General features: G+C 40.3%; 1 protein-coding gene across 1 annotated transcript in view; it reads left to right on the top strand.

Moving 5' to 3' along the window:
* Window positions 1–424: 424 nt before the first annotated feature.
* The window catches only part of KLHDC8B (kelch domain containing 8B), a 173,807-nt gene continuing 148,110 nt past the window's right edge, over window positions 425–26,121 (top strand). The window contains exon 1 of the mRNA XM_063426719.1: window positions 425–647. The gene's annotated coding sequence lies outside the window, so the exon portion shown is untranslated. The remainder of the gene's footprint in view (window positions 648–26,121) is intronic.

The following is a 26,121-nucleotide window of genomic DNA, read 5'->3' on the forward strand; positions in this document are numbered from 1 at the left end:
CTCTTCTATTGATGTGGTGACACTTGAATTTTGCTGTTGTCATGAGCACCAAATAAATGAGACACAATAGTTAGAAAGTCATCATCATTAACTATTTTCAGCGTTCTATTGAAATCGTTTAAGTAAGGGATGAAGTTACTACGTAGCACTAGAGTCCACTGTCAATCACTGCTTAAAAAATAAGTATTGCAAATATGTCATAGCAAATTCCAAGGAAGTATACACTATTAACCTGGGTATATAAAAAAAAAATAATTGGGGAAAAAAATGTTTTTTTTATCATGGAGTTTTATACTTCTTCCCCCCCCCCCCCCCTCTTCATAATTCAGAGCTTTGGAGGAAACGAAGCAGGGACTGGAGAGAAAAATCAAGAGGAAAGGAAGGGAGGGGGAGGAGGAGGAGGGACAGAAAGCCAGATAAAACGGTAAGCAAAAACCTTACATGCACGAGTCTCCTAGCTTCTCCAACCTTCATTGGATTTGTTCATGGGATTGGAACAGCCCGTATTCCAAAAGAGCTTATTGTTTGAAAATTAAACTGCAATATTAGGACATTGCTTAGAGCTTACTCTTAATGGTACAAGTTCTCCATTTCTTCCAACTGAAGACCAAACGTCCAATGGATGCTGAATTTGGACACTCCTCAAGGTGATTATGTATTTTACTTTAAAGATGCTTATTTGATGATAACTGACATCTCGCGCTCCTGGTAGGATTGTGAAAGCCATATGTGGTTCTTTATAAAGTTAGCTAATAGAAGCCAGAGGAAATGTTGTTATGTAATTCAGAAGCAGATGTGCCAGGCGTAAAAATAAAAAGTGGGCAGTCTGAAATCCTCGGAATAGTTTATAATCAGGGCTTATTATTTACATCTAGACTTGGAATATATAAAAATAGAATAAAGTGTGATTTCACAGAATATGCAATGTATTAATTCCAAGGTCACGGTACAGTTGAGACAAGGTTTTCAGTTTACTTCTTCTATTTAACCCCTTAAGGGCCAAACTCCTGGAATAAAAGGGAATCATGACATGTCACACATGTCATGTGTCCTTAAGGGGTTAAAGAGACCCTGCCAGGCAAAAAAAATGACAGACCCCTATTTTAATGTCCTTAAAATTGAATCTGTACAATGTGTAAGCCAAGTGGTGAGCATTTTTTCTTTAAAAACACAATTGAGAATTGACTACTTAGGGGCTTATTCACTAAGCACTGAATTGTATCGAACCACATTTTTTCAGATTAGCACTTGTTTTGTCTGTTTTGCAGTTCACTACAATGCAATGTTTAGTAAATAAACCCCTTAGTGTTAAAACCCACTCTAGGATGCTGGACTACTTGGCATCTGTGTCAGCCACTTTTGCGATCCCAAGTGTTTTACGTTCGATTATTGAGACGTTTAAATCCACCACTGTGACGATCAGAGAAAGCAGCAACAATTAATCTTGACAAATCAGTTTCGGCTAGGACGAACGAATCAAATGCCTTTTGATCTGTGCCCAAACTAACTGATCTGTCTGACTCCGCAAATAAATCCTGGACTGGTCGATTTGTTGAGGCACAAATTAAAAGGGCATTTGATCCGTTCGTACATGATGACACTGAAGTCTACTCAGCACTATACCGATCACATATTTTGTGCCTTCCCAAAGCTGACTTCCATTCACACACATGGTTTGTGCATGACTGTGTCCCTTTAAGAGGTCAAAAAGACAATTCGCCCTATCTTGGAGGGCAAGGGGTCTAGGAAGCATTGCTGCAGCAAACTGTGTAAACGATTTATCATTTATATAATATGCCTATTACATTGTTTGTGTACAGGAGTTGTAAACACAAGTTAATAATTCGGACAGACGGGGGAGTGGTTAATAATAATAATTTGATGGGATGGGTTAATAAGGTTATGGGGTACTATTATGGGGTACTATTATTAATGCATTGCTTTCTCTATTTACATTAAAAAGTTATTGGAGTAAAAGTCTTAGCTTCCTCTTTGACATATACGATTACACCAAAACTCCAAGTTGTATAATAAAATCTGTGTGTCTCATTTTTGCTCAAACTTGCTTATTTACTAATATATAACATAAAGGCAAAATGTCACATTGCAGGATTTTTAATATTATGTTACTTTTCACTATATTTAATAAATACGTATAAATAAAAAAAAAATACGTAAATTTGCTACAACTGGCCACCTCAATTTTAGCTGCCTGTCAATCATTGTTATAAACTCTGTCCTTTGCACCTGGCAGTCAGATTATGTAAAGCATACAGAAAAAAGGAAAAATATATATATATTTTTAAATGTATTCTCTTTATTTGCAATGTTTGCCCTGGCTTCACCTTGTCTTAATGAGATTATGGAATTAACAAATCGTATTATTATAAAAACACAAACATGAAAAAAAATTAAACAGGACTAAAACAAGTTATAGGGGTATTCAATGTTTACCGTATTGCTTCCAGGGAAGTGACCATGTCTCTTTAATACTGTCAAGCAGTGGTTTACTTTTCGACCATTTGTTAGTTGGTGAATATCACATTCTTTTCTCTATCGCGTTCTTCGTTTTGTTTATATTCACTTTTTATTTCAGAAATGATCATCTAATTTTATATAGTACTTTACTCCCCAAGGAGACTCAAAACCCTTAGTGCCCAGTTACGGATTTTCTTAAATGAGCCTGTGACTAATTCATGTTACTATTTCCCAACTTAATCATAGCCACTCTATAATTCCCAGTGAAGAACCTCTTCATGATCTCTACATGTTGCCAAATATATCTCTTTGATAGAGTGCGTTTGCTGGCAAACGTTTAGAACTGAAATGGTTACTAACGCCGGAACTGGGACATTAATACAATAAATTGATACACAGTATCAATTCTTTTTAATTCAAAAATCTTTGAACTGTGTCCTCAAAGGCCAGATTTAATAGCACAATGCAACTCAGCTTCAGGACAGAATGCACTTGAGACTACAAAGTTCACAGTATATTAGCTAATGCATTATAAATACAGCGTTCAGATACAAATGTGTGCATGGTGTTTTAAAAGGATTAATCTCCATTAATCAGCATCAGATGAATTGTTCAAAGATGTCATAAGCTTATTTTAACCAGTGTTTACAATTGTGAAGTTCTGTGTTCTATGTGGTAGTGCTATAAAATGTATCATAACATCAACTAGCAAATAAGCATATGTATATCTTATGAAATGTACACAAAAGCACATCACAGCTGAGATTCCTTTTGAAGCCATGCTACCAATTTCTAGGACAGCTTTATGTGTTCCCTAAGTAAATATGTATATGTATACCTTTAAAGGAACACTATAGTGTCAGGAATACAAACGTGTATTCCTGACACTATAGTTCTAAAACCGCTGTTTAGAGCTACGCCCCCTTCCACTGTTAAAAAGGTCAGTATTGTTGTGGCTGGCTCCGCCCCGCTCTGCCTCCTTTGCAGAGATCATCAAATTTGACAATCTCAGCCAATCCAATGCTTTTCTATAGGAAAGCATTGCAAGGCTTTTGCGCATGCGCAACTGCGCCATTGAGCATCTCCTCAAATAGATGCATTGAATCTCTGAAAAGGCGGTGTTTACATTAAAAAGCCTAAAGGAACAGGCTGTACACATCAGAACAACTACATTAAGCTGTAGTTGTTCTGGTGACTATAGTGTCCCTTTTAAGAAACAAGAAGCTGGTGGGTGCATTGTTGCAGTTAATGCACGATAAATGGCTTTCACCTCTACAGAATGGAATTTTATGAAACTGTCATATACATACCAATTTGTTAAAGTTGAGAAAGTGTGAAAATCTGGGGTCTTTGCTGCTCTCTCATCAATTTTAGAGATATAATAATGATGACAAATTTAAGAATTGTGAATTAGAAACCAAATGTAAGAGCTTATATATGTTGCAAACTGACCATTTAACCCATTAAGGACACATGACAGAAATATTCCATCATGATTCCCTTTTATTTCATAAATTGTGTCATTAAAGGACCACTATGTACCCAGACCCAGGGCCGTCACACACAGGCAGTCTCACACACACACACACACAGTCAAACACACACATAGTCAAACACACACACAGTCACACACAGGCAGACAGTCACACACACACACACACACAGACAGTCACACACACACAGTCACACACACACACACACACACACAGGCAGACAGTCACACACACACACACACAGTCACACACACACACAGTCACACACAGGCAGACAGTCACACACACAGGCAGACAGTCACACACACAGGCAGACAGTCACACACACACACACACACACACACAGGCAGACAGTCAAACACACAGGCAGACAGTCAAACACACAGACACACACAAGCAGACAATAACATAGACAGCTAATGGAAATTTCAGATGAAATTCAGTGTCAATTTGGAAAAGGACAGCAGTTCTATAATTGAGATCAGTCTAACTGAAAGGATAGGGAAGTTTTGAAATTTCTTGTGACCCCATAATTCTTTCTTAATCCACAATGCAAAATGTTGTATGTTTTGTCTGGATGATTTAATATACATGGGTGTGTTAAAAAGAGTTGGGCCCAGAAATGCATGGTAGAAGTTGCTGTGTAAAAGATATTTTTTCTTCAAAGGATGCACTTGTACATGCTAACTATTACATGTATGATGACCAACATTTAAGCTAAGAAAAGCATGTGGTTGTCAAAATTTACCCCAAAAAACCTACTCAATCGAAAAAAGGTTGCTGGAGTGCCTGATGTCAATTTTTTACTAAACGGGAACAGGCATTCCAACCTTTTCTAAACAGACAAACAAACTGTAGTCGCAAGGAAATCAATTAACCAAAGAGTATACTCTTGTACACTGTTGTATATTAACCCGCTTTCAAAATATTGGATTTGATGAGGTAAGGTCCTCTGGATCTTTAGCATCTCTTGAGCCTTTATTTCTATTATTCTTCACACTATAGCCAATTTGATGGTGGATGAAGAGTAGAGGTCCCTTGTTGGGCCTCTTGAATTTTTTTTGGGGGTGTGTCAGGGAACCCTAATTTTCTTTTTAATCGTTTATTTATATTTGTTTTAATATGAAGGGACACAATTTTTAAGTCTGAGGTATCTAATCATGTTTTCGTTATGATATGCTAGGGTTTCACAAACATTAGATAAGCAGTCTTTTTTTAAAATTTTCTCCTATCTAATGTCCTTGTGTAGCTAAACAGAAGTGTAGAAGGATTGGTAAAAGTATCATACTAGGGATTGTGTATGAGGATAATCTGTAATGTACATAATTATTCCACTCTTCCCATCTGGCAGTGTCTGTACTCCCTGAGAGAACCATTTTCAAAGACATTTTGTCATAGATCTGGTTATCTGGAGTGCTGTTAAAGGCATCCATCATAGTGACTTGACAGTTTTGTATTTCCTCACTCTACACATTTGTACGGCAATCAATATATTAATTAGAGCTCACAATTTGGCAATGGAGCAGTATTCTTTTGTTTTTTAAAACTTTTTTTAGGCTATGGGTCACAGGAATTTGTAGTGTTTACACCTGATTAAGTAATTAAAAACAACTCAGCTACATGAAAAACTGAACTCTGAATGTTTGGTGTTAATCTAGACAAGAACCATTACAGTTTTGCTCTAATAGATCTCTTTCACCATTCACTGGGATTTATATTATACTCTGTGTTCTTACCTTCTCACTTTCATTGTCCAATGCAGAAGTGGCTTCATCTAGAAGTAGAACTTTGGGTGAACGAATAAGTGCCCTGACTATTGCTATCACACACACACACACACACACACAGACACACAGACAGTCACACACACACAGGCAGACAGTCACACACACAGGCAGACAGTCAAACACACAGACACACACAAGCAGACAATCACATAGTTACCTCTGTTCCTTGTGGAGGCAGACAGGCAGTGCAGCTCCTGGATTCTGGTCGTGGGGGGAAGCAGGGACTCCTTCCTGCTTCCCCTGCAGCAATAAGACGGCATTTTAGCTCCGCCCCCGCCTCACGCTAAGCCCCGCCCCCGCCGCACGCTAAGCTCCGCCCCCGCCGCAAATTATTATTTTTTTAATTTTTTCTGCCATGTGTGAGCTGTGCGGCCACAGGGCGCCCCCTGCTCCATGGCGCCCTGTGCGGCCGCACAGCTCGCACACCCCTAAGGCCGGCCCTGCCCAGACCACTTCAGTTTAATGAAGTGGTCTGGGTGCCAGGTCCAGCTAGGTTTAACCCTTTTTTTTCTATAAACATAGCAGTTTCATAACAGAGAAACTGCTATGTTTACTTTAGGGTTAATCCAGCCTCTAGTGGCTGTCTCATTGACAGCCGCTAGAGGCGCTTCCGCGCTTCTCACTGTGATTTTCACAGTGAGAAGAAGCCAGCGTCCATAGGAAAGCATTGAGAATGCTTTCCTATGGACTGGCTGAATGCGCGCACGGCTCATGCCGCACATGCACATTCAGCCGAGGAGGATGAGAGGAGGAGGAGAGTCCCCCGCCCGGCGCTGGAGAAAGAGGTAAATTTAACCACTTCCACCCCCTAGAGCCCGGTGGGAGGGGGATCCTGAGGGTGGGGGCACCCTCAGGAAACTATAGTGCCAGGAAAACAACTATGTTTTCCTGGCACTATAGTGGTCCTTTAAGGGGTTAAAATAGTGTAGTGTATTCAAGATATATTATTTTATGACGTAGTAACACATTAAGCTGGAGACCTATAATAGATATATTATAAAAGCTAGATTAGATTTTTATTTTTGGTCCTGGTTAATGTTATGTACACTGACTCAGAGTTAAAGTTCTGGGGGAAAAAGTGAGGGAACTCACTAAAGAGTTCCACCATCCCAAGATAGGTGAAATCCCCTGTGTTTGTTTTGCACAGTGCAAGTGAATTTATTGACCGGCTCGCACTACGTTTGCTGGTGTCTTGTCTCTGGTGTCCCCATAAGTGGAATACCGAAGAACAAAACTGGTCAGGGCTGGTGTGTGCAAAAGTAGATGTTTGTGGTTAAGTGTGTGTGTCAAGGGGCCTGTTTATGGTGTACTATGTATAGTATGGGGATGTAGTATGAATGCGCGTGTACCTTTATAGGACCTGTTGAGTGTGTGCGTGTATGTTTAGTGGTGTTGCATTATGTGTGTGTATCAAGGAGCTGTGGTATGTATGTATATAGCGGTTGTAGTGTCAATGTATAGGGCTTAGGTGTATGTAATGGGGTGAGGTGTTGGTAAAGTGTATATGTGTGGGAGTTTACTGCATTTCTGTAGGGAGGTGTACTTTGTGGGGAGTAGGATTGTACTGTGTGCATACACCCATACACACACAGACCGACCCATACAAATGTCCCATACAGACAGACTGATCCATCCCTACACACACACACACACACACACATACATTAACCCATGCAAACACATTGACCTATACAACACACATTGACCTATACTCACACAGACTGACCCATACAAACACACACAGACTGAACAATCCACACATAGACTGACCCATACAAACACAAACTGTACTATACACAGACTGATCAATCCATACACACACACACAAAATGACCCATGTACACACATTGACCTATACAACACATACTGACCCATATACACAAACTGACCCATCCATACACAAACACACAATGTCCCATACACACAGATCGATCCATCCATGCACACACATTGACCTATACAATACACACTGACCCATACACACACACACTGACCCATACAAACACACACAGACTGTTACACACAATGACCCATCCATACACACGCAAACTGGCCCAAACACACACACTGACCCATACAAACGCACAGTGACACATACAAACACATTCTGGCCTATAAATCACAGACTGATCCATACATGTACACACACAGAGTGACCCATAAAAGCACACACTGATCTATCCATACACAGACTGACTCATTCATACACACAAACAGACCAATATAAACATACACAAACTTGTCCATACAAACACACACACTGACCCATACACAAACGTACTCCTACAGACACACACAGACCCATACAAACACAGAATGACCCATACAAACGCACACTGAACCAAATACACAGACTGACCCCTACACACACTTACTAACCAATACACACACAGATTTACCCATATACACAAAGACAGACCCATATACACACACCTATACAGACTCATACACACACCAATTGACCCATACAAACCGACAGATCTATACAAACACACAATGACCTATACACACACAAACTGACCCATACATACACACAGACTGACGCATACTCACACAGACTTAACCACACATGCTGACTCAAACAAACACAAACTGACCCAAACAGAATGTACACACTAACCCATACACACACATGGGAGGAAAGCCAGGGAGCCCAGCAGTAACATTATGGCCACCCCCTGCCTGACATAAAAGTTTGCTGGGCTAGTGAGATAGATGTTCGATCTCCACATCAGCCCATTACGTTACCCTCTGGCCCAGCATCCCTCATGTATATCAGAGAGTTAACCATTTACCTGATTCCAGTGCTGAAGTCCCTCGGCCTCCGACGTCAGCACGAGGGGTAACCTAAAGACTGAGGAATTCTATTGGAGGCAGTGACAATGGGCTGTCACCACACTCTAAGATTAGATTTCTAGATTTTCAATAGACTTGGCAAAGGATTTTATTAACAAATATATAGATAAAAAATATACACAGATCCACATTAGTGTTATTAGATCTCCTTTCATTAGGCATAGCGGTGTAGCTTTGTACCATGCAGGCAAGTACAATGTACCATTCACGTTTCCACAATGCATATGCCCACACATAGACGGGGAATTAACTTTAGATCAAAAAATATCTTTTGATGTGTACACCTTCTAGCAATTTAGATGGTATAATGAATAGATCTTTTTTTAACTCTCTCACCTCAGAGAAAACCTGATGTCTGGGTGACAGGTCCTCTTTAATGATTTCATCAAAAACATTTCCTTGCTCAAAGAGACAAAGATGTGGTAAAAGCATCAATCCAAGTCCAATTCCCTTTGGAATAGAGGTGTTCCTTTACTGTCCTGATCTTCAAGTTTACTTGGATAATAATAGATGGGTAGATAGTGGGAGTGGGCTTTAAAGACGAGCTGGTGGGGCAGTCACATTAAATAAACACTAAGGGGACAAGAATTTATCAAATATTTCTCCAGGACAGAATCAGGCAGTACAGGACGATTGGTGTTAGAGGCCAATAATGATCTGGTCAAATACAGGAGACATATATTGTTTCTTTGTTGGACAAGATAAGTAAAAACGTCTGCCAAGTACTTAAATACATTTGTATAACTGCTAAGATATAATATAAAACTTGCTGTTCTTTAAAATGTAAGATATACTTTATATTATAAATAGCAAATGAGCCGAGAGAGATAATTAAACTGGTAATTCTCACTTTTCTCCTATATTATTGATATGTTGCATTTCTGTATAATCGATTGCTTTTATAACTGATCTCATATGTTCATCATAGGATGGAGGGGAGAGACATCTACTAGTGAAAGATCCCTATTGGTTTTAGGCATATGATTGGCCCAGGGCCAGAAAATGAGCCTAGTGACATACTGACCTAGCCTTGCACCACGGGTCCTTACTACTCTCGTATTGGTTGCATTGTGTGGAACTCTAGAGACTTGAGATGCTTCCTGCAGAGGGCTCTGATAATTTAGTTCTGGTGTGAACCACATTATCAAAGACCATTCCAGGAAGCAGCATGGCTTTTTATAACCTAATCACATTTCAGCCAACAAGGGTCAGTAGGAGGGAGAGAAGGAAACTGCATCTTGACCAAATATAAGTCTCATAGAAACTGCCTTAACTGCGCAATTTGCATTAGTGTCCATTACCTTCTATTACCACCTTTGAACTTTTTGTACCATGCTTTTTATACAATGGAATAAGGTGCTTTTGAAAGTGCTGATTGAGACCCTTGTCTTTTTAAGTTTGGGAATCCATAAACATCAGATTTAAATTGTTGCTGCAGGAGAAGACGTTGCTAAGGACCAGGACATTCCGTTTGTTCCAGTAATGGACTATTTGTTTCAAACATTTCCGGTTATTACAAAAGATTAGCATGGAGGGCACACCATTAAACCTGCAAATAAGACTGCATGAATGAATCCAAACGGGAAATAGATGCTCACTAAAAAAATCTGATGCCTACAGAGTCTATTAATAGCATAATACAAAAAATAGGGAGGGGTGATATACATAAGTAATATAAGTAATCTTTATTCAATTTATACCATGACTTACAATACCAATATCCAGAAACACATATTATATCTAACAACATGCCAATATCCAAAAATATCACAAAAGTCAAAAAGAGAAATCGCAAAAAACTAAATGGCACAATGAGACACAACCATTCAAAATATATGGCAACAAAAAATGACAAAACACATGGATGGATAAAAAGAATTAGATTACATACCAGGAACTGATAAGCGTAACAATGGAAGTAGAGTAAGAGCATTCCAAAATAATGTCCTTCAATGATTTGACTGGAAGCCTTTGTCCTGTGATATTTATTTGTACTCCCAATCCATATAGAACCTGGTGGCCATTATGTTTTCTATTTCTCTGATTCACTAGGGCAGCTGGGGAGATCTCCTGACTTCCTCATTCAACTGTCGACATATGGCCATTGCCACACAATGGGCATATCATATGCCCAGTTTTTCCAAATGGCCAGTCAGGTCCTGGATACATTTCAGGTGACATATATCTCAGCTGGCTTGGACAGTGGTGTGTTGCTCTGTACACTCTCATCTTGCTCTTTTCCCCTCAAAAAATGTAACCCTTAGAACAAGTCTTTTTACTTAATAAAAGATAAAAGAGGTTTCTAGCACTTACAATGTCCAAATGTGAAAGGCAGCTATTACCCCCAAACCAGAGTCTCTCTTTTGGGGGTAATAGCAAAATTGGGAGAAGCGCCTTGGAGGGGTCTTCAAATTCCAAGTGACGTAGTGGAAAAAGAGAGGAGAAATATATAGTGCAGTATGTAAAATTTTCAAATTAAAAACAGAAGGAAATATACTTAGCTAAGAGATAACTCCCTACACTATAAGTGCATGTCCTTCTGTTTTAATTTAGAAATTTGACATACTGCACCATATTTAGCTAAGAGATAGCTCCCTACAATGTAAGTATATTCCCTTTTGTTTTTAATTTGGAAATTTGACATACTGCACCATATATTTCTCCTCTCTTTTTCGACTTCATGTCACTTGGAATTTGAAGACCCCTCCAAGGCACTTCTCCCAATTTTTCATCTCCTCTACTCCCAAGTCTTTTACTTCCCCTTATCCTTGGCCAGTTGATGGTGTGCATGCTCTAGGAATGAGCAACCCAAAAGGTAGATCCCCAGGTGTTGTAGAAACATAACTACCACAATGCTTTGCATGCCTTTAGAATGACAAAGCATCATGGAACAGTGGCGGATCCAGAAGCTAATCTCGGGAGGGGCACTGGCAGATTATTTTAATAAACAATCCAGGCACAATAACCACTACAGCTCTCTGTAGTGGTTTTGGTGCCAGGAGTTGCTGTGGCGCCCTCCCAGAGTAAGTAGTCAAACTGTTTAAAAAAATGTTGATAACTTACCCATGTCTGCCGGGATAGGGGTTGTAGTGTGTATGTGTGTGAGGGGTGCAGTGTGTGTGAGGGTCGCAGTATGTGTATGAAGGGGTAGTGCGTGTGTGAGAGGGGTGCAGTGTATGTATGGGGTAGCAATATGTATATTGGGAGCAGTGTGTTTGTGTGTAAATGGTGCAGTGTGTGTATTGGGAGCAGTGTGTTTGTGCGTGAGTGGCGCAGTGTGTTTTTGTGTGAGGGGTGCTGTGTGTGTATGGGGGGCAGTGAGTGTATTGGGGGCTATGTGTAAGGGGGGGCTGTGTGTGTGTGTAAGGGGGGCTGTGTGTGTAAGGGGGGGGGGGCTGTGTGTGTAAGGGGGAGCTGTGTGTGTAAGGGGGGGCTGTGTGTGTAAGGGGGGGCTGTGTGTGTAAGGGGGGGCTGTGTGTGTAAAGGGGGGCTGTGTGTGTAAGGGGGGCTGTGTGTGTAAGGGGGGGCTGTGTGTGTAAGGGGGGGCTGTGTGTGTAAGGGGGGGCTGTGTATGTAATAGGGGGGCTGTGTATGTAAGGGGGTGTGTGTAAGGGGGGGCTGTGTATGTAAGGGGGGGCTGTGTAGGTAAGGGGGGACTGTGTATGTAAGGGGGGGCTGTGTATGTAAGGGGGGGCTGTGTATGTAAGGGGGGGCTGTGTAGGTAAGGGACTGTGTATGTAAGGGGGGGCTGTGTATGTAAAGGGGGGGCTGTGTAGGTAAGGGGGGCTGTGTATGTAAGAGGGGGGCTGTGTATGTAAGAGGGGGGCTGTGTAGGTAAGGGGGACTATGTAGGTAAGGGGGGGCTGTGTAGGTAAGGGGGGACTGTGTATGTAAGGGGGGGGCTGTGTATGTAAGGGGGGGCTGTGTAGGTAAGGGGGACTGTGTATGTAAGGGGGGGGGCTGTGTAGGTAAGGGGGGCTGTGTAGGTTAGGGGGGCTGTGTGGTGCAGTGTGTGAGGGGATAGGGGGGCAGATAAAAGATAATTTTTTTTGTTTTCATTATTAAATAATAATTAAATAAATAAAGCTAATGTACCCCCTCCCTTCTTACCTTTGCTGAGGGAGGGGGAGACATTTCTTTCTCTTCCATTCCCTGGTGGTTCTAGTGGGGGAGTGAACTCTAACCTGCAGCTCAGGCTAGAGTTCACTCTCGCGAGAACGGAGCGTTGCCATGGTAACGCTCCGTGCTCGCGAGAGGAGAACCCGGCGGAGCTGCAGGTAAGAGCTCCCCCGGGTTCTCTCTCTCACTCCCTCCCCTGCCGGCCGCCCAGCAATCTGCCTGTGTGGGCCGGGGAGGGAGATCACTGATCTCCGGTCCGTGATGGCAATCAGCAGGGCTGGTGCTTGGATAGCACCAGCCCTGCATGGACCGGCAGGGGAGAGCCTCGGGCAGCAATATTTTCTCGGGGGGGGGGGCAATTGCCCCGTTGCCCCCCCCCTGGATCCGCCAATGTCATGGAAGCTGTAGTTTAAAAACATCTGGGGATCTACCTTTAGGGCACCCTTGCTCTAGCATATATAAGCCTTGAAAGTACGTAACTAACATTACCAACATGTATGTTATACCTCGCCACTTTTCACTGGACATAGAGGGGCAAAATGAGTTAACTCAATCTGTGCGTTTAGTACTTTCATTCAAAAAGATAATGACATGTTAAGTATTTGGCGAGATTTGTTCAGAAAGACTCTGAATGATATTATTAAACTATACTGATTTCAGCCCTAGGGAATTGCATTCTGCCATTAAATGCTCATTTATATAGAATGAATTTATATATAGTTTATTTTTAGCACACAGTGAACAGATATCTTTTTTATGGGGGTTGGGCATGTATGAAAATACATAAACCAAGCATATATTAATATTAATGGTAGGTAGGTGTGTGTGTCCTGGTGTCACATGAATAATATATTCAATCCTTAGAAAATATCAACAAGGTTTTAGGCAAGCAATAAATATGACGAAGCACTATTTATTTATATATGTGCCATTTCAGTGGAATAAGTGACTTTTATGCAATTGCAAATTATACAGTTCCTATTAGTGTCAAATGGAAGCTTTTTTCCGATTTGACATTTCAGACAGGAAGAGGAAGAGATATCCTTCAGAGTCCCTAATGCCAGTGACAGCAGGTACTTGCAGGTTTGGCAGCAGCCAATTACTTATATTGATTGTGTATGTTTACCAGCGAGCTTCTGTGTCTCTGTGTGTTAGTGTGTTTATCTGTAGTGAGCTTGTGAGAGTGTGTGTCAGAGAGCTTGTCTGTATGTTCCTGTGAGTTTGTCTGTAAAAAGTTTGTGTGTGTGTGTGTGTGTGTGTGTCATTGAACTTATCTGTAGTGAGCTTGTGAGTGTGTGTGTGTGTCAGTAAACTTGTATGTGTGTCAGTGAATTTGTCTCTAGTAAGCGTCTGTGCACATCACTAGCCTTGTCTGTAGTGAGCTTGTATATGTTTTCCAGAGTGTGTGTTTGTGTCAGATAGCTTGTGTTTGTCAGTGAGCTGGACTGTAGTGAGTTTGTGTGTATGTGTGTCATTGAACTTGTCTGTCGTCAGCTTGTGTGTGCTTGTGTCAGTGAGCTTTTCTGTAGTGATCTTGCATGTGTGTCAGAGAGCTTGTCTGTAGTGTGCTTGTGTATTTGTGTCAGTGAGCCTGGGTGTGTCTTTGGGCTTGTCTGTAGTGAGCATGGGTGTGTTTCAGTGTACTTGTGTGTGTCAGTGAGCTTGTCTCTAGTGAGCTTGCATATGTGTCACTGACCTTGTCTGTAGTAAGCTTCTGTGTGGTTTCCAGTGAGTTTGTCTGTATCAAGCTTGTTTGTGTATGTGTGTCAGAGAGCTTGTGTGTGTCAGTGAGTTTGTCTATAGTCAACTTGTGTGTCCGAGGGCTTGTCTGCAGTAAGTTTGTGTGTGAGTACCAGTGAGCTTGTCTGTTGTATGTGTCAGTGAGCTTGTGTGATTTATTTCTGAAGAATATGATTTTTAATTATATATAGGTAGATATTTAAAAGCATATCATTCAGAATGAAATCACACAAGCTCACTGACACACACAACAGACATATGTATGTAAGATAGATAGATTTGCCACAATGATGCCATTGATGCACGGATGCTGATATGTTGATGTTGGCATGAGCATGGAGGATTATCCTGCTTGGTGAAGTGTCCCTAAGCAGGGCTAATCATAACAGATGGGTGCAACGCAGAGGGTGGGTGTAACAGCACTGTTAACCACAGCACGCACACTGCATACACACACTAAAACCACAGCATACACACACTAAAACCACAGCATACACACACTAAAACCACAACACACACACACACTAAAACCACAGCACACACACACTGCATACACACACTAAAACCACAGCATACACACACTAAAACCACAACACTATCTATCTATCGCTATCTATATGTGCACAAATAGAATGTGGGGCCCGGGCCCCCAGGACCGCCGGGCCCATGACAACCGTTATGGTTGTCATACCCTGATGGCGGCCCTGCACACAGTATGTGACACGATGACTGGAATATTTTTTTCTTTAGGTCTACTTTGTGTTCCCAGTTGGGTCCTGGTGAGCACATACATAGACCAGGGCAAGAAATATGATACAGCAAATGATGCACAATATACATTCACCAAACGTGCTTCCCAGTAAAACGGTTTTATGCAAGCCCACTGAGCTGAGAAGTTTTATTTATTAACTGAAGAAAACCATAAACAAAGGAAAATGAAGACACAGAAGAGAAAGGACAGTAAGAAGAATACAAAACAGGGAAGCAAAACCAGGAAACAGAGCAGGGAAACATAGGAAGGGAAGGGTGGCAGTAGATATCTTTCTTGGTCATCTGGAAGATCTCATGGATGGTTTTAATAATAATCTTTCTAGATGTATTTGGTTTTGAGGTAGAAAGGTGGGGTGTTATGGACCATTGTTTGGACAGTTTGTTGGACAGTTTGTTCATCATCTAATGTTTGGTGGATTTGTACCGAAAAATGTCGGAATGTTTCTGTCACTATAAATATGTTGGCTTTCTGAACTCGAAATTTATGTAGCAAACCATCTTTTTTTTTAAACATCACTTTAATAAATATAATAAAAATAATGATTGAATTAAACTGTCACTTTAAATATCCCCAATTGTCCTGTAATTTACCAATGCCTAGAGGTTTAGAGGGGGTGACTTGTTTCTCCAATAAGAGGCCAAGGCTTGTCTAGCTATTCTTGATATTTTAGTCAGTAGCCTCTTTTTCCAGGCTAGGTAATGTGTCTATTGAACAGGGCAAGAGGCATGTACAGGAGCATAAATTGATTGGTATCTCAAGGACGTGGCCAGGCAGTTTCTTCGTAGTGGTGCAAAATGGAATTAATCAACAGCATTGATTTATGAAGAGCCCTTATGCAGTTTGTCAAACAAAGATAATCTATAGGAGAGTTTTATTCAGTTTATTGACAAGGAAATTACAGATTTTAGGTGAATATTATCCAAAGTGCGTAAATTCTCCAGCTCATCCAATGTTCCAGCTTATCTATCTTGGCCTAAAATTGGCAACAACTCAGTCATTTTTACAAAATACCTAGTTTGGTGACTTAACCCCATTGTCATTATAACTAACTATACAATGCTTTTTTTTTTACCCTTTAAGCAATGAGAATTCAGGATTCTCAATTGCAACACAGGTACGTGTTTGCTGGTTTGGCATAAAATCTCAGTGCAATTACAGCTTGGATACAAAAATGACCTTGTCCAAACCAATACTGGCATGATTTCAGCTTCTGTAAGCAGAAAGGGAATAGAATCCTAAATAGATTATCATAATTAACATTCAACCAGGTAAGCAACAATGCTGGGATTTATTGACTACAACCAAGTCTACTGGATTGCAATTGTCAATAACCACCATGAGCCCAGTAAAAACATAATGGGAGGGGAAGAGTAGAATTGAAAGAAATCTGTATTAGAGGGACTTAGAATAAAGGGTGTATTATATATAAGAAGAGGGAAAGGAGAGACATTAAAGTGGAATAGCATACTATTTATGTCCCTATTTAGAAATGACAGTACCTATTTTGAGCACAAATATCTCAGTCCCTCTTTTCTTTCTTAAAGCGGCACTGTCACCCCTCCTAAAACTAGTATTTCATTAAGATAGAATCTGAGATTCCAACCTAGTCAAGAGACATACAGTGACAAAGTAGGGAGTACTTTGACTTTGTATTACTCCTTCACCTGACTTTTGTAGACTCAGGGCAGAGTGGATCCAATCGCGACAGCCATCACTAGTGAGGGACAGGTTCAGGTAAGTAATCTCACCTTTAAATGCCTCCCCAGACCACCGGACCCCACCCCACGGCGATGTTACCATTGGGGATCTTTGTGAATTTGGCAAAGTCACCAGATGGTGACAGAGCTGCTGTAATGACCCTCTTTTCAAGGAGTTACATATTGTTGGTGTGTCTGAGAGTATAACAGAGCTCCTCTGCAATAACACTCACAGTGATGTGTTTTAAACTGCAATAAATGTGTTTAGAAATCTGTAAATAAGATATATTGTTCTTTTAATGAATGAAATTTTAGTTGAATAAATTATTAGTAAGTCACCTAGAAATATCCAGAACAACCCCCACCCCCTGCCCACAACCCCAATCAAACCCTTAAAGTTAAAGTGTCCCTCTTTGTCCATTTGAAATGGTGGGAGGTATGGAACAGGGAGAGAGATTGAGGAAGAGGGTTGGCATGGGCAAGCTGTAATACTGGGGAAACTAGGAGACATGGAATAAAGAAATAATTGAAATAAGTGGAGAAATAGGAGAGTTGTAGCTTATAGGGAAATAGGAGATACAATGAAAGAAAGAGGGAAAGACTATACACATGGGGGAGATATCAGATATTAAAGGAGGTGAGGATGAAAATAGGGAAAGAGAAAAGCACTGGGCATAAGGAGACACTGGGAGGAAATCTGTCAATAGAGCGTTATGGGAGATAGCATAAGCAGAAAGTGTTGGGAGAGAGCTGGGAGTAAGAGGGATCTGGGATTATGGGGGGTGGGATACGAGAACAGCTGGAATTGGGAGTGAGAGAGAGAAATCTGGAATTAAGACGAGCTGGCAGTTAGAAGGGAGTGCTATGATAAATGTTTCCCCTAAACCCTTTGCAGACCAATACATTTTCACTAAGTGAGCCAGCAGGCCTAATTTTTAATTTTAATTGAACAATTCACACGCAAATTGGAGATCGCATTGTGCATGCGCTTCGCGATATCCTGGTGAAACGCAACGCAACCTGTGCGTGCGTTTCACTGCCAGGACCTTCCAGCCTGTTCGCTCATGGCACGGAGGATCGGCCGTACTCTCCATTTCTATTTTCCAACATAGGACTGCAAAGAATTAAAATGGAGGAGATAGATAGGAACATGTCATTGACTGTTAACAGCTGAGGAAGTAGTGTGGTACAGCACAGATATACTGAATATCACAGGTGATTTATTTTAGGTTAAATGTGACATAACGTTATTCAATCAGAATATACACGGTGGACCAAAAGACTTTATGGGTACACATACACACTGACACAGAAGCAGTTACATTACAGGCTTTTAAATATCAGTGTGGCCATTGGAAAGAATAGTGGAGGGGAGATAAAAGAATTTAGAACTCATAAAGCAGTTACATATACTTTTGGGCCACCCTGTATCTCAATATATGGGATTCAGGTGGTGTAACAAGGTTAATTTATATAAAAGTTCCAAATTCTACTGAAATCTGCACTTTTTGTAAATGGAAAAAAGAAGAGGATACACTGTTCATAAATAAAACGCTTCAGCGAGCTGATGTGTTTTAGGGGTCTGGAGTGTCGCTTTAATGAGCTGTGTTGTTGAAGGCATTTTTCTATGACACAAGTGATGGCAATGTGTATGTATTAGTACGACTGTACACAAGAGGTTAAAGTAATAAATGTACCATCTCTCTACTGCTTTAGAAGTAAATGTCCCAGCAGATTATGGAATGGATCAATCATTTAACTTCAAACTATTTAAATTAGGGATAAAGAGATGTTTAGCGGTTTGTTTGTTTGTTTGTTTTTTGGATTTAGCTATTTGTAGTTTATTACTATATATTTTATAGTGTCAGCAAGGTCTAAACTAGTAGATACTGTGGGTATACCAGCAGCTGAAGAGAAATAGTTTTAATGTACACAAAAACATTTTTAAAGTACCCCAAATCAAACCTGTACATTAGTTTGCTGGTATTGAAATGCCAAGACTTGTTTCGAATCTCACTGTTGCCCTGGTTGTCCGAGAGTTATGAATACATCTTTCCCATGCACTATGAGCTGTAAAATTGTTAGCTACTAAGATACGTGAAAACAGATTATCAACACAGGAGGAAAGACGATAAATAATGAACCTTGCTATGTAGTAAAATGTTGTAGTATAAGACAGCCTCAGATCAGGCAGAACACATGCTCAGCGGGGAGTCTTAAAAGAAGTCGGACCTATCTGAGAGCATTTTTTTTTTTGTCTTGCAAAAATGCTGAAGGGGAGCAGTCATCCAATTCAGCTTTTTTTTCTCTTTCAGTAAATTTGACCTAAAATATGCCATACACATCATTTGCAGACAAGGGAATAAACTTAGTGTTCATGTGTTTAGAATCCTCCTTCTCTAGAGATGTATACATTCTAGAATCTACTCTTTGAGTAATGTTCTGAATAATTCCTACCACATTTTTGCTAGGATGACTATTTTAATCAGGGGAACAATAAAAAAAAAATCCTGATCCCAGGCGGTCAACAGGAGATGCTACTTGTCTGTACCCCCAGTGGGTGCAAAAAGCTTCCTCTGACTGGTAGTAGAAGTAGGGAGACCAGGTCCTTCCCCCTCTGCAAGGTGGATGGCCAGTGAGGAAGATCTTTGATCTCCCTAATAGCTATGTAGCCACTTCTTTGGGCAGGTGCTTGAGCACCTTGGAACCCTCCCAGATCAAGTAGTCAAACAGTTTAAGAATGGCTTTGCAACTTACCTGGGTCCCCCTGGGCACTGGCAGCTTAAGCCCTGCTTTAGGATTTTCCTGAGCTACAGCTGTGCTCAAACCTTTGCATACCCTTGGCGAATTAGTAATATATGTACCATTTTTAAAGGAAACATGAGTGAGCAGGCAAAACACAACTGTAGGTTATAACAGAAGGGAACAATCATAAAACAAAACATGGCAATAAAGAAAAAAATGAAATGACCCCGGTTCAAAAGTCCCCTCTAGCATTAATAACAGCTTGCAGTCTTTTCTAATAGTTGTCTATTGGGCCCCTAATTCTTGCAGATGGTATAGCTGCCCATTCGTCTTATCAAAATGCCAAGTCTTTGGTCGTCTTGCATGAACCGCACGTTTGAGATCTCCCCAAAGTGGCTCAATAATATTACAGTCAGGAGACTGTGATGGCCACTCCAGAACCTTCACCCTTTTCTGATGTAACCACTAAAGGGTCAACTTGGTCTTGTGCTTAGAGTCATTGTCATGCTGGAAAGTCCAAGAGTGTCCCATGCGCAGCCTTCGTGTAGAAGAATGCAAATTGTCTGCCAGTATTTTCTAATAACATGTTGCATTCATCTTGCCATCAATTTTCACAAGATTCCCTGTGACATTAGAGCTCACACCCCCAAACCATCAGTGAGCCACCACCATGCTTCACAATGAGGATGGTATTCTTTTCACTATAGGCCTTTCTTTTTGTGGCATTGGAGCAGTAAAGGCTTCTTTCTGGCAACTCAACCATGCAGCTCATTTTTGTTCAAGTATTGTCATATTGTGCTCCTTAAAATAACCACCCTGTCTTTTTCCAGAGCACCCTGTATTTCTCCTGAGGTTACCTGTGTTTTTTTTTTTGTATTTCGAACAATTCTTCTGGTAGTGGTGGCTTAACCCCTTAAGGACACATGACATGTGGGACATGTCATGATTCCCTTTTATTCCAGAAGTTTGGTCCTTAAGGGGTTAAATATGTCTTGATCTACATGACCTTGACTTGGTATCAAGAGATCCCTGAATTTTTCATTTCCTAATAAGTGATTGAACAGTACTGAAAGGCATTTATGAGGCGTTGGATATCTTTTATATCCTTTTCCATCATTATAAAGTTTCATTACCTTGTTACGTCAGTCTTTTGACAGTTCTTTTCTGCTCCCCATAGCTCAGTATCTAGCCTACCCAGTGCTTCCACATGAGAGCTAACAAACTCAATGACTATTTATACTCAGACACTAATTGCAATTTAAAAAGCCACAGGTGTGGGAAATTAACCTTTAATTACCATTTTAACCTATGTGTGTCTGTAACAATGCCAAACATTCAAGGGTATGTAAACTTTTGATCAGCGCCATCTTGGTTATTTCTGTTATCATTATAGAAACATAGAATGAGACGGCAAATAAGAACCATTTGGCCCATCTAGTCTGCCCAATATTTGAAATACTTTTAATTAGTCCCTTATCTTAAGTCCAGGATAGCCTTATGCCTATCCTACGCATGCTTAAACTCCCTCACTGTGTTAACCTCTACCACTTCAGCTGGAAGACTATTCCATGCGTCCACTACCCTCTCTGTAAAGTAATACTTCCTGATTTTTTTTTTAAACCTTTGCCCCTGTAATTTAAGACTATGTCCTCTTGTTGTGGTAGTTTTTCTTCTTTTAAATATAGTCTCCTCCTTTACTGTGTTGATTCCCTTTATGTATTTAAATGTTTCTATCATATCCCCCCTGTCTCGTCTTTCCTCCAAGCTATACGTGTTAAGATCCTTTAACCTTTCCTGGTGAGTTTTATCCTGCAATCCATGAACCAGTTTAGTAGCCCTTCTCTGAACTCTTTCCAAAGTATCAATATCCTTCTGGAGATACAGTCTCCAGTACTGCGTACAATAGTCCAAGTGAGGTCTCACCAGTGTACTGTACAATGGCATGAGCACTTCCCTCTTTCTACTGCTAATGCCTCTCCCTATACAACCAAGCATTGTGCTATCATTTTCTGCTGCTCTATTACATTGTCTGCCTACCTTAATTACCTTAAGTAATCTGAACCTTGATTACCTTAAGTAATCTGAAATAATTACTCCTAAACCCCTTTTAGCGGAATTGAAGCTTGTCAAACACTTTTTATTCCCTTTGTTCGGGTGTCCGTACCCCCCATTCGTTTACCGAACCCCCATCTGTGTGGTCAATGGGTTTGCATCTTTTAATAACCAACCACCTCTGGCTGTTAACTGCAAATTACTTATTAAGGAAAGTGTTTTCCCTGTGTGGCTGCCATTCGTATCGCAGAACGCACGTGTGCAAAAAAATGGCGGCCATTTTGTCTCTCGAACATGGGCTGAGGTAACTGGTCGTCGACGCCCTGGAACTAATTTTGGCTACACAACCCCGCGAACACCCGGTACACTGATACCGCTGCCCATCCAACTTCACGAACCATTAGGAGAATGGCTTTCCAGAGACCTAAACTACCGAACAGGGAAACATTCGTATGCTAGCAGCCAGGGGGAGCCTTTGTCATTTTTCATGTGAGAACTCCCAAAGAAGACCGGCCAAGCCTAACTTTCTCTGGAACTGCTTTGGGGCTTCACCTTGTGGCCAACCAGTGAAAACTTCAGTCAAATTGCGTTCCCAAACCACTGAATGGATCTGTGTGATATTTTGACAGTGTGTGCTCAGATCCCAGCTTTCCAGTGATGTGACAATCATGGAGTTCTGAAATATTAAAATATTTATGGTGTTTGCAAATATTGTATATGTTCTGTACCTGGGAGATAATTGAATTAGAGCTGTTCTTACTCAATTATCTCTCAGGCACAGAGGAGGAGTCTTTGAAATGTTTACTTGTCCCTAGTCCCCTCTCAGGTCCAGCGGGTAATGCCCCTGGAATATGATTTATGAAACCCCTTGCATGGGGAGTTGCATAAAAGCCAGCTGTGGCTGAATAAAAATCAGTTGACTCCCAGAACTGTATGTCGTCCAGTTACTGGATGGATTTGGTCTTGGATATTTTGCTACTTCCTCAGCTTCAAGGATTATACAGCAGAGACACTTATGCTGAGGTTAGTAGGGTATCAAGTATTCTGTACTCTGCCTTTAGGGTTTTACGTCCAAGATGCATTATCTTGCACTTATCCACATTAAATGTCAGTTGCCACAGCTCTGACCATTTTTATAATTTACCTAAATCATTTGCCATTTGGCTTATCCCTCCTGGAACATCAACCATGTTGCAAATTTTAGTATCATCAGCAAAAAGACACACCTTACCATCAAGACCTTCTGCAATATCACTAATAAAAATATTAAAGAGAATGGGTCCAAGTACAGATCCCTGAAGTAACTAGACCTTGCTTTGCATATACTCCGTTGACTACAACCCTCTGTTGCCTGTCATTCAGCCACTGCATAACCCATTCAACAATATTGGAATCCAAACTTAAAGATTGCAGTTTATTGATAAGCCTTCTATGTGCAACAGTGTCAAAAGCCTTACTGAAATCTAGGTAAGCAATGTCTACTGCACCACCCTGAGCTATTATTTTAGTTACCCAATAAAAAAAAAATCAATAAGATTAGTTTGGCATGATCTCCCTGAAGTAAGCCCATGTTGTCTCTGATCTTGAAATCCATGTGATTTTAGATGTTCAACAATTCTGTTCTTTAACATGGTTTCCCTACTACTGAAGTAAGGCTTACAATGCCAAAATCTCACAATTTCTGTAGTTGCCAGACTACTCCCCACTACCTTTCTTGTGAATGGGTACAACATTCGCTAATCTCCAATCTTCTGGAACTACTCCTGTTATCAATGATTGGTTAAATAAATCTGTTAATGGTTTTGCTAGTACACCTCTAAGTTATTTTAATAACTTTGGGTGTATCCCATCAGCTCCCATCATCTTATTTGTCTTTACTCTTGACAGATGAAATAGAACCTCTTCCTCTGTAAACTCACATGTAACAAATGACCCATTTGTCATTTTTCTTAACTGAAGTCCCTCTCCTTCATTTTCATCTGTAAATACTGAACAAAAATATTCATTAAGGCAGTCAGCTAGACCTTTATTCTCTTTTACATACCTTCCTTCTTTTGGACAAGTACATCCAATTCCCCTTCCTGCTTTGCTTGCTTCACAATATTAAAAGTACTTCTTCTGTCTCTTTAAGCAGTAGCTCAAAGAAGACATCTCACAAAGCCACTATTGTCCAACGCCACACCTTTTAAGATAGAATCCCCCAACAACAACTGCTTTCTATCAGGCCTCACCTTGTCCTTTTTGTCATTGGCTGCACTCTTGCTCACCTTACGAATTGAGGATGGTGGTTCCACAAACTCAGTGCCTTAGCCTGTCTCCGTAACACCACTAATATCTGAAAGTGCAGAGAATGAATTATGTTAAGACACAGACTGTGCAGTATGCATTTTGTCCACATCTCAAAGTCTACCAGTTCCTACAGTAATCCATTTGCCATTCCTTGGACGTCTCTGCGGCAGTGGATTTGCAACAGTCCCAGCCTGAGTTTGTTTAACAGATATTTTGCAAATCTCAGAATTCAAAAATACAATCTCCTGCTGCAATATAGAGAACTGTCTACAGATTAGACAGCATCCAAACCTCCAAAAAGTGGAACGTGAAACAAATGCACAACAACTATTACACTGAACGAAGTCTGCCATTTTAATGAGATGAAGAGTTTAAATCAAACACATCTGTCTTTTAAATTATTTTTTCCCCACCTTCTTTGTACCTCGAGCTAATATCTACAACCCTTATATACACTCCTAAAGGCACCACCCCCTAACAATGTAACACCTGAGTGGGTCTGTGCTTATGTGCAACAATAGCAAACACCTGACTAATTAAATCAAATGCCTTACCAATTATCAATAGAAATCAAACCTTTTTAAATCTAAAACCTTTTCCTAGATGACACTTACCTGTAAAAGTAAAAAGAGAGTTGAAGAATCAATAAAACTCTCCATAATATCTCCAAATACACTTTGTAGCAGCACTTAGAAGCCGCTGCCAAGAATTTGCTTTAAAAAAGGAGCCAAACAACTACGTGATAATAAATGGCCTCATATGATCACTATGCTTCAATAAAATACTTTTTTTGCATGATCAGTCATATTTTCAAAATCAATACCAAAATCTCACAATTTCTGCCAGGGTATTGAGCACAACTGTAAGCAGGGCCGTGCATGGTAGCACTTGTCTGAGATCATCATTTGAGAGCTCCCAGCCAATGAGCATGGCTCTGTATCGGTTTAGCTCAGGGGAAACTGGCGCTTGGGTGGTTACAGCTAAGTCATCAAATTATTCTTGAAAGGTTTGAAAACTTATACTGGGAATGACCACTACAGTGCACTATGGTTAAGGTACTTGGAGTATTTCTTTAAGTGTTTCCCATCGTGCTAATGGACCTGTCAACCAGAGTCTGATACTTCATGTTATTCTCCATAAATCAGGTTGCAGTTGTATTTAGTCCACTTTTTTAAATTTTATTATTTAAACATAAAAAAAAAAAAAACTCTTAAGGTTTTTAGTCTGGCTAAGCATCATTGATACAGTAGTTCACAACAGCTGGAGTACCACATGTCAGGCTGCAATACTCACAGCAAAACATCTGTGGATGAAAATCTTGAACAGGCTTCACGATGAGCCAAGGTTAGAACTGCCAGCAGCATCCTTGCAGTTGAAAGGTTTCCTTTATATTTTCATATTTATTCTCATAAGAAAAAAAGCAACCGCCTTTTCATTTTTTCGTTTTGTTTATAAATTAGCAGAGCCAAGAGCTTCTTCAAGCTCATGCAGACATTTGTAATTGGCAACGCTTCTTGTACATTCATTGTCCCCAGTGTAGCATTTGATGGATAATCTTGATGCTGTGCACTGTTACAGATTAACGTACTATACTCCAAATGATTGAGAAGCAAGGATTTTGTAGTTGTGGGTTATTTTAGGCACAGATTCTCAAGATTTCAATGGAACTAGCATCTCATTTATAAAGTTTTATATTTTTCAGAACTGTGTAGATGTTTTACATGTTTTGTCACTTATGGAAAATATACAGAATATCTAAAAAAAAAAAATATTGTGACCCTTTCTGATATGTTTCATATATCCACATTTAAAGAGGCTGTATGGTAACTGGTATGGGGACTGTTATCAACAAACCCTGTTAAACATGTTAAACTAAAAATGTAAACTAAAAAGTTAAGACTTCAGAATCTGATGTTCACGTCAGTTTCAGAATACTGAGAAAGGTTAATGAAAAAGGATTTCATCACTAAGCTTTACATTAGGTGGCACTAAGGTCCGGCAACATGATCCTGTGGTGCTAAGGCCCGGTGACCGGACACTTTAAGTTCACTACACTTTATATTTTTATTGTAAATATTTTAAGAAGTGACAGA

Source organism: Pelobates fuscus, chromosome 7 (assembly GCF_036172605.1).
Source record: "Pelobates fuscus isolate aPelFus1 chromosome 7, aPelFus1.pri, whole genome shotgun sequence".
NCBI classification, from domain to species: Eukaryota; Metazoa; Chordata; class Amphibia; order Anura; family Pelobatidae; genus Pelobates; species Pelobates fuscus.